This window comes from Meleagris gallopavo, chromosome 20, assembly GCF_000146605.3.
Source record: "Meleagris gallopavo isolate NT-WF06-2002-E0010 breed Aviagen turkey brand Nicholas breeding stock chromosome 20, Turkey_5.1, whole genome shotgun sequence".
Taxonomy (NCBI): domain Eukaryota; kingdom Metazoa; phylum Chordata; class Aves; order Galliformes; family Phasianidae; genus Meleagris; species Meleagris gallopavo.
The window spans coordinates 3,772,873-3,782,584 of record NC_015030.2 but is presented as its reverse complement, the minus strand read 5'-3'; the positions used below and the strand labels follow the sequence as shown (position 1 = coordinate 3,782,584).

At 46.5% G+C, this 9,712-nt stretch overlaps 1 long non-coding RNA gene across 1 annotated transcript in view; it reads right to left on the bottom strand.

Annotated features, from left to right (window-relative positions):
• Nucleotides 1-974: 974 nt before the first annotated feature.
• Nucleotides 975-9,712, bottom strand: part of LOC109370542 — a 16,730-nt gene continuing 7,992 nt past the window's right edge. Inside the window, exons 2-3 of the long non-coding RNA XR_002120782.1 lie at nucleotides 7,692-7,754; nucleotides 975-1,273 (exon numbers count right to left, since the gene is read on the bottom strand). This is a non-coding gene — a long non-coding RNA (uncharacterized LOC109370542). The remainder of the gene's footprint in view (nucleotides 1,274-7,691; nucleotides 7,755-9,712) is intronic.

The following is a 9,712-nucleotide window of genomic DNA, read 5'->3' as shown; positions in this document are numbered from 1 at the left end:
ACTGAAAGATACTTGAATTACTCGCTGAAACAAGGTCACTATCAGAAAGATGTCAGGTCAGCAATTAGTCAAAGGTGGGAGAAGCTACCAGAGCTGAGCTGTGTTTGACATGGCACAACCGTGTGACCAAGTGTCCCATTCCCAGTGGCACTTGGATGAGTGGGTCAATGCCAGGAGCACAGTGAGCGTGGGTCAGGAGCAGGGTTACCCAATGCACACTGCACCAGGAGAAGTGTAGGCTGGATATTAGGAAGAAATTGCCACAGGTGGAGCCAGGTGCTCCATGGTAAGACAGCTTTGATGCACTTGCTGCATTCGCCCTCATTTAGAGGAAAGCAAACAGATTCTCATCCGCAGATCTCCTTAAAGCTTTTCTTAAGCACGACGCTGCAGTATGCAAACTATTTACTGCGTATTTCTTCCAACACCGACAGACCCACCTCTGAGCCTCTATAAAAAGGAAACAGATAATAAAACAGCTAACAAGCCAGCACTCTAATTGACAACACAAAAAGGAGGGGAAAGTGCTGCAACCGGCAGCAGAACTTTGGGGAAGCAGTGTATAATTAATCGAGGTGGGATTTCACCAAGATCCCCCGGTCTTACAAACAACGCTGCAAGACATTTAATGACCGCAGGTGAGGAGAGTCTTGGCTTTATTGCTCATTTGAAACTAAGCACGGAGAATACAAAGTGATCCAAAAAGCCGCAACAAAACAAACCTCAAAACCCCACAAATACAAACAAATTGTCCCAAAAACACTCCTTCCACTTTGCCTTTGGACACCCTGCAGCTCCATGTGCTGCAGAACCTTCTGGAGCGGGATGAGCAAAACTGCACCATGCAAACCCTCCAGGAACTACCTGGGGAAAAATAGACAATATATCCCTCCACCATATCATCCCTACATCACTATAGAGGAATGCAGCTGGGATGGGAAGAAATGTCATCAAAGCAACCAAAAGGTCTTTGCTAAAATATTTATTTCCTATCCATACTTCAGACCAGGCTTTGTTTAGGCAACAGGCACGGTGCACCTGCAAAGCATCCGGGTGTCACCACTGTGTGTGGGGGGGGATTTTCAGCTGCACGAAAGAGCAGCTCATTGTGAGCCCTGGAGGCAAGCTGAGGTTTGTCATTGACTTCACCAAGAGAAGAGCTGAGCCAGCAGAGCCGTGTAGGAAAATCCTCCTTCCTCGTAATAGGGTAGGCACCATGGGGCTGTGGAGCATTTAGTGGGCAAGACCCACTGTGCTGGAAATTAGTAGTCACCTGTGCGAAAAACATCATAGTCAGCTCCTACAGACCTGCAGCAATCCTTAATTATCTCCATCAGGGAGCTCTACTTTTAAGGAGAAAAAGAGCAAACTCAAGAACTGCGCTGGAACACAGGGGATGGGGAGTTGGGTGGCCAGAAGTAGAGGCTGAATGCTGCGACTGAACTCCCTTGGCAAATGCCCCTGCCCTTCATCCAGTCATGGCTGCACTTAAAAACCTTTTCATACCAAAACACTGTTCTCAGGTCAGAGTGGGGCAGAGCAAATCCACCAATTTAGGCATCCATCTACCTAAAGCCTCTGTAGTTGGTAGCTTGGTACTACGTTGTGTCCACATCGTTGTTCCTATTGCACCATTAAAGCTTAAAAAATCAAATACGATGTCTGAAATACCAATAGCTGGGAAGATTTTAAGAACACTCCCAAATAATAGGAGTCTACTGGGGCCACCAAGAGGTGAGCGAGCCCTCCCTGGCCCCAGGCTCTTTTAAGACACTCTTAAATCCCTGTCCTGCAGAAATAAAAGAGGCTTTAAATATAACCTGCCCTAGCACTTCGTATAGCACGGGGAGCAGTAGAACAGTGGAGAAAAGGACAAACATGATTGCTGAAGTCAAACAGAGAAAATTGCAGGTAAATACCAGCTAGGTGCTGCTCCAAAACCTCCCGAAGGTTGTGATGGCTCAGTGGGTAACACCTAGGGAAGGGGCTGATGCATGCAGGGTCAAACAGAGCTGGAAAAGGCACAGCTAAGTGCACAGTAACTCGTTAGTCAGAGCCTTTCTGTTGGGACTGTGTGGCTGGGTGAGCTTTTGTACAGCTTTGGCACTTTAAATGGTGTTAGGAAATGAAGAGCATGCCAGCTCTGTAGGAGCTCAGCCAGCACAATGAGTGGCGTTTGTAGTGCCTCTTCCAGCGTGCTGGCACAACAGCCCGCTATGCATTCACACCATCACCCCATAGCAGGGATGTGGAGGCAGAAACCTGCAGGAGAGGGGAGTTCAAAATGCCAGACCTGGTGAGAAGGAAACCAGGTAGAGATGGGTTCAGAAGATGGGAAAAAATATGAATAAAAAATATCTTTAAACGACCACACCAATGTTCCTCCTCTCTCTGCCTCCCAGCCCAGTTCTGTGCGATGTCAGACATCCCCACTGCCACCAGGCAGCCCTACAAGCAGAGCAGCTCACAGGGGTACCTCTGGGAAGGGTGATCCCAGAGCAGTCGCACTGTGAGAACTTGATGTTGCCAGGGAAACAGCTTACTGGGTGATGGAAGGAGCGTTCTGGGCTTGTTGGTTTTCTCCTCGTTTGTTTTGCACCCTCACAGCGTCAACTAACAGCCCATCACCAGCCATGGGATGCGGGGTAACACACTGCAGAGTCTGGCACAGGGCGAGCAGGAAAGGGAAGGGTGCACACCAGTGCTAGAGGCAGCGAGCTTTTATCTTTAATAAGTAAAGAGCTGCCTAATACTATCAAATGAATCCTCATTAATCAATAATATGAAATCGGGCAGTATTCTTAATGACCAAATCAGCTCTCAAGTCCAGCTCCCCACAACCAAACACGTCTCATGCCCTGCTGTCCTATCCCAAAGAAAGGAAAAGTCTTTGGCACCCTTCTCCCAGCACTTGTCCATCCTCTTTGCTTCACACTAATAGAGATGCCAGCACATTCACACTGCTCTGAATGATTTCTCATGTTTAATCACTCAGCCTAAGCCTCAACAAAGTGCAAGTCCTCCTTGGGGAGTTACCAAGGCTGGGAGCTGCACCAGTATGAGGAAACAGCAGCATCTTCATCTGAGCAAGGGGAGCCACGGGCAGCCTACTCCTCTAGAATTGCCTAAGAAAGTGCGAAGTCTGATTTCTCAGTCACATCCCAGTCAGATCCCTGCAAAGCTTCCCATTCTGTAGGCTCAAAGGGGCTCCTAAAGGAGATGCTCGTGTGAGCACCCAGGCACCCTGCAGCACAGCAACCAGCTGGCGCCCAGGTGGCCCTTTGATAAATACCATCTGAGAAGGTGAAAAGATAGAATGGGGAAAATTCACCCATGTTTTCTGATGTCTTCCTCAGCGGAGAAAATCTCCCAGTTTTAAAGATTCAGAATTTGTTATTCTGGTGGTTGGTTGAATTGGAGTACTTTTTCATAGGAGGCCACATTCAAGGGGATTTCCAGATTATTTCAGCTGGGGCCTCTCAAAGCATGGGACAGGAAGCTCTCCATGCTCCTTCAGCCCTCCCAGATAAAGAAGCATAGAGCAGTAACCCTCCCCCCCACACACACCCAGCACACAAGTGGCTCATCACGAAGCCCTGGGAAGGAGGTGACCACATCCTGGCAGCATGATGCAGACACTACAACAACAGGAAGGGACTGGGGGTGCAGGGTGAAAGCCTCAGCACTGCAGGATGGGGCAGGGAGGGGTGGGAGGGCAAGGAGCAGCACAGAGCCCTTCAAGGAAATGCAGCTCTGGGGGGGTCCTCCCAGCCCCAGCGCAAGCAGATGCAGAGCAGCATCACCAGCTCTATGCCATTTCACTATCAAACATGTGAAGTCTGTGCCATTGACTTTGCTCATGTCCCACTCTGGATGGGCTCCCAGCCCCCAGAAACACCAAACAGCACAGATCTGCATTTCCACTGAAGCAGACTTCCTCTCCCATCTGCTTTATTCCCCAACCGGAAGAGCTCCATACTTTGGGGGAATCAAATTCCACTTTCCGGCTTATTAACAGGAAAAAAAGTCATTCATCTCCCTCAGCCACATGTTTTACAGCTCACGGGGAGGGAGCAAGCTGAATTTTCTTGTGGTGACTTTCATTCCTTGAGTTAAGACCTTCTCACCATAGAGGGAAGCCCCAGGCAGGAGGATCCTGCAGCACATGGGGAGGGTTGGGTCCTCAGAGAATGGAAGCACAACACGGACTGCAAAGTATAGGCCACCAAACCACTGGGAGTAAATAAAACAGTACTGAAGAATGAAGCATCCTAACCCAAATCATCTTCTGGAGTATCAGTAGCATAGGATCGCGGGATGGTTGGAGTTGGAAGGGACCCTAAAGGCCATCTGGTGCCACCCCTGCACTGAGCAGGGACACCCACAGCTCCATCAGTGCTCACAGCCCATCCCCTGACCTTGGCTGTCTGCAGGGATGGGGCACCACCGCCTCTATGGGCAACCTGTGCCACTGCCTCAGTGCAGATCTCACGGCTCTGCGGAGCAGAGGAGATGACTCACCACACCTCACCCAGGCAGAGGTCCCGACACGTTATTTATTTCTCTTCCTCAGGCCCAAATTTCTGAAATCACGACTTTTATTAAACCCCAGCGCGGTGCGGATCACAGCCATAATTCTTCTTCCCCCACCTTCCCACCACAAATCCATTCAAAGTGAGTGACATTTGCAAAGTGTATTTTCACGGCCCTCCGTAATCCCTTCAGAATATTAAGACTGCATTACTTTGTCTTTGGTTACATTAACTTCAATTTTCCTTATGAGTAAGTATTTGGCTAAAAATTAATATAGTGAAGTTGAAAAGAATCTTATGATAGGAAAAAGACTAATTTCATCTCTGGCTGCTCAGATACCAGAGTACACTGGGGTTAATGTAATTAACTTACAATTTTAGCCTAGGTTGTGTACATACACTGAATCTCCCTGCTGGAAACAAGATTAGATTTTATTACACTATATATCCTGGTTATCTTCACCATGCCTCCAATATTACTTCCCTCAATGACTTCAAGGCTCTCTGCTGCAATGAAAATGCAGAACCATCTGGTTTTGAGCCCATGCAGTTTATTTAAGGATTTAATTAAATGCTCTAAATGGAGAGCTTCTTTGAATTAACATTTTAAATGTGACTTATTGCAGGTTTAATATTGTCTTAATGCCAACCTGGGAAACTCCATAGCCAAGTTGTTGACGTTTAAATTGAATTCATTTGGGTGGCTCCAGGGGGACTCATTAATTAATCTAAACAACTAATGGGGATTGGTTCTGACTTTTGATGAAGATTATTTACAGAGACAATTTGCAGTGAATAAAGAGTCACAGTAGGCAAATGTTTAATTGAATTTAAAAAAAAAAAAAAAAGGACATCTCATTGTGTTCAATATCAAGGATGCATCTTGTAAGTAAGCTTTGAAATACCAAGAAAGGGCCGATAGCTGGGAGCTTCCTAGCTGCACACTAATAACAAAGAGAATGGGTAATTACATTTGCCTGTGTAATTTAAAGCCTGTAAGAGGACAACAGGTCTGTCTGGTTTACAGTACACACAGAGACTCCAACACAAAATATTCTGTTTTGATGACAAAGTTACCCCACTCACTTTTACTTACGTAGCAGAAAATGCCATTTTCCAGCCAATCACCAGCTGGAAAAATAGAGTCAAGCCCTCCCTGTTGCATTGGCAAACACCTGGGGTAACTGCAAGGAGCTCAGCAGAGCTGCTTTAATTTATAACAACTTAATTTCTAACATCCAATCTTCCCTTATTCTTTGATTATATTCACTTTGGCAGCAGTTATTTGTCCTCTGAGCACCCCACGAGCCCAGGAGTAGCACTGAGATACGTGGTTTGTTCCCTGTAAGCCACAGCAAAACACGACCTGCCTCTCTGTGCTTCTGTGCTCATCAAGGCAACTCATCCTTCAGCGTTTTTCCACGGTTATCATCATTATCACATCTCATCCCAAAGCCTGCAGTAACACCAGAGGTTGCCACCAACATAAGGCATTGTGGTGCTGAGGCTCCACTGCCCAGTGCTTCTCTCAGGTGACTTCTGCTCATAAAAAATTCCTTAAACTATAGCCTGGGAATGCCATCAGATCAGACAAAACCACTGTGGCATCGCCTCATCCTAGAGCCATGGCCAAGCCTGCAGTGCTGAACCCAGCCCAGCCATGATTTTATTTTCAAACAATATCACAAATCTCGCCTGAAATGAAGAGTCTCCAAACTTCGTTTCTTTCTAGGCTGGACACATCCTGAATGCTAATTTAAGAGCCAATTGAGGGGAGGGTACATTAAGAAAATGCACATAACCATTAAGCCAGGGAGACTAAAGCATCCTGCCTGGCTCAACACTGCTGGATACTGTCTAGAGCATCGCCAGCTGCTCTCAGATACCTATAGTGGAGCTCTTTTATGCAAACACCTCCAGTAACAGCTTTTGTGGATCTGACAGCCAGAGTGGTTAAAAATTAGGCATTCAGTGGGTATCCAGTGGAGAGACATTGTACAGCACATCTGAAGAGGGGAGGCACGCTCGGAGAGGAAATTCTGAATTGCCTGCAGGGGAAGGGCTGCTCAGGCGGGCGGGACAGAGCCCAGCAGTGGGCAAAGCTGTGCTGTGAGTGCTGAGCATCACTGGGGCATTGATCCTACATCCCACGGTCACTGGGGGCTGCAGCTCCAGGGAATGGGGTGGGCAGACAAGAGGAGGGTCGCATCCCAAAAGCAGCAGCAGCAGCAAAGGTGGGCGTTCTGCAGAAAGAGTTGGTGTTTTTTCTCCTCATATCCCAGGATTTCCTAAATAACCCTACCAGCCTGAGTTTGACATGCATAGGATACAGAGGCAAGAACTTCTCTTTCCAAGGCTGTTAAGCAAAGCCAAACTTCATTAGATTCCTTATAGTTTGGGCAACAACCACTGAAAGCATCTGACAAATGGGCTGGAGAGCTGGCAGGTGTGGGGCTGCCACTTAGGTTATGATAACATAAAATTCTAGACAAAATGCACATATATATATGTGTGTGTATATATATCTATGCAAACACACACATACACACAAGATGTTATAACAGTGCATATGCATGTAGACAGAACTAAATCTGGAAGCGGGCTGATAGAACACACATTTTTTATCTGCTGGTTTCTCTCTCATTCTCATTTCCACTGTTTGGATTAAAATGCATCATTTCCCCATCCCACATGCAAATGGAATATAAACTGTAAAAGCGGAACATTTAAACAAATATTTGCAGGGTGGGTTTGTTTGTTTTTGAACACTTGTCCTATTCCAGAAGGAATCTGCAGATCACACGAAGTTTCATAGAGCACCTCCCCTTTGTTCCCCACAAAAAGGCAGTGGGGACAGAGATCTGAACGAGTGCAGGACCTCCTGCAGGATTTGCATCCTCAGGCTCACACAAATCAATCTGCCTCGATCTGCCTCCATATCTTACACCAAATTGCTTCACAGAGAGCTCGTGCCCATCCTGAAACTGAGTTCCAAGTCAAAAACACCAGCCTGGTTCTGCTGCCTTTTCCATAACACATCTCAGCAATGATAAGGATTCATTTGTGCAAAACAGGGCATGTAGAAGGCATGGACACAATCGGCGTTAACAGCACTATTTCGTTATTCATTTAAAAAACAATTAAATCCAAGAGACTGACCTGCCTGTCAATGACATCTCGACTGTCTTCAGGTTTAAATTCAGAGCCAGAAGCTTCCATGTCCTGAGAAAACAAGAAATTAAATCTGTGTTATTCTCAAGTTTCACTCCTGTGTTTGTACCACTGGTTGTTGTAGTTTAGAGCAAGGATGGCTTCAGCTCTTTGTGCTATAGGAAATCCTTGAGGCCCAGAGGCCCAAATCCCAAAGGGAGCAGCAGGAATGCTCCTGAAAAGACTCTGAGGAATCGATTCTTCCCTAACAGTACCACCTCCAGCAGTGGTCCTCCCAGCAGAGAGCCAGGATGGTGCTAAAGCCAGTTTCACATCGTTACCTAGAACATAAAATAACATCCCCATGGTGGGCTGCAGGCTTGTGAGGTGTAACAAAGAATCATGGATGGGACATCCAACACTACCCAGACGTTTCAATAAGGCTGAGCAAGAAGGCACGTGGATGGACACCGATGCCACAGATGGGGCCGTAGGCCTGCACACACTCGGGGTTTGTGCATGGGATTTCCCCTTGCTTCCCTGACAAGTACAAATTAATAGGACAGCAGATATCCACTGGCTATTTATATCTGAGATGTGCAACAGCAAGAGAATCACTACATGCCAAGCAAGCGATCTACGTCCCAGTTTGGCATGCAAACAACAAAACCACTGCATTCAATACTGGGATGCAAGGAACAGGGCTGGCTCAGAGCAGCCTGGGCCAGAAGCTGGGAAATCCCAACTAGAAAGTCCTGTTCCATGCACACACACGATCTCATCACAGGTTCATGGTGATGTTATTTGGTAACCAGGTTGCTGCAGGCTGCCTTTGCAGCCTTCCATACTGAGCTTTGCAGGGCAACAGGTGAAAAAGAACAACAAAGCAGCAAAGCATGTTTGTGGAGAAGCAAACTGAAAGGCAGGGAAGCAGAATTCGAAAGATGCAGTTCTAAGAAACAAAGCATGTCCTGTTATCCAGCAGAGTGCTCTACTTTCTGAGCTGCACACATCACTTGGATTAATTCTCTGAAAGAAAACAGGCTGTCTCAAAAGCAGCCTTATGGTCTCAGCAATTCGCTTCACAATTAGTCACTAAACCACCTTGATTTAATTATTCGAGAAGAATCTCACCGCTACTGATAACTGCTTAATTAAAAACACAACTTCAGAGCAATAAGAGAGTCACGTTATTTTGGAGTTGAAAGAGGTTTCAGGCTGAAAGCACTTGCTGTTCATTTTACCCAGCTCAATGCCCAACGTATGCAGAGTCCCAAGGATTTTAAGTGACTCAAACAACAAACAGCGCTCCTACGTTGGCTATTCTTCAGAGCCAACACCATTCCAGCAAAACCTAATTAAAAGAAGCATCACCGCAATGGAGCTAGAGAAAGAGCAGCCATCCCATGTACATGGTGGGAAACACCTCGGCTGCTCCAGGTTGGAGGTTTTTGCCTGAGGACAGCGGCCCGAGAGCCACTCCTCTGGGAGAGCCTCCAACCTACCAGCATGCCATTGCCTCTGTGGTTATTCCAAACCCCTCTCCTTTGCCAACTCCTTTGGTTTTAATGTGCTTTTGGGATAGCTGAAACTATACATGTATTTATATACAAAAAAAATAAAAAATTAAATGACTGCCTTCTTGACTATTATCTTCCTGGTTTATTGTGTGCCCTCTCTCCCCTTCTCTTCCCAGAGAGACCAACCATCACATGAAAATGCTTTTCATCATCTGTAAAATTTGATGCCCAAAATAGCCCCACGGTTGCCCTAGCAACTAGCATTTATTCCCCCTCCCCCAGCAGCCCCCCCTTTGCATATTGCTGCATATTTCTATCATCTCTTTCCAGGCACAGTTCATAAACACGGCTGCATAATAAAGAATGTTATCACCAATGACTTACAGCCCAGCTGCTGCAAATAAGATATGAAGTGGCAGGGAAATACAATTTCATGCAGCTAGGACAACAGATTGATTGGGTGCCCTTCAAATTTGATGCCACTTCTTTAAGTCTGTCCAAATTCAAAAA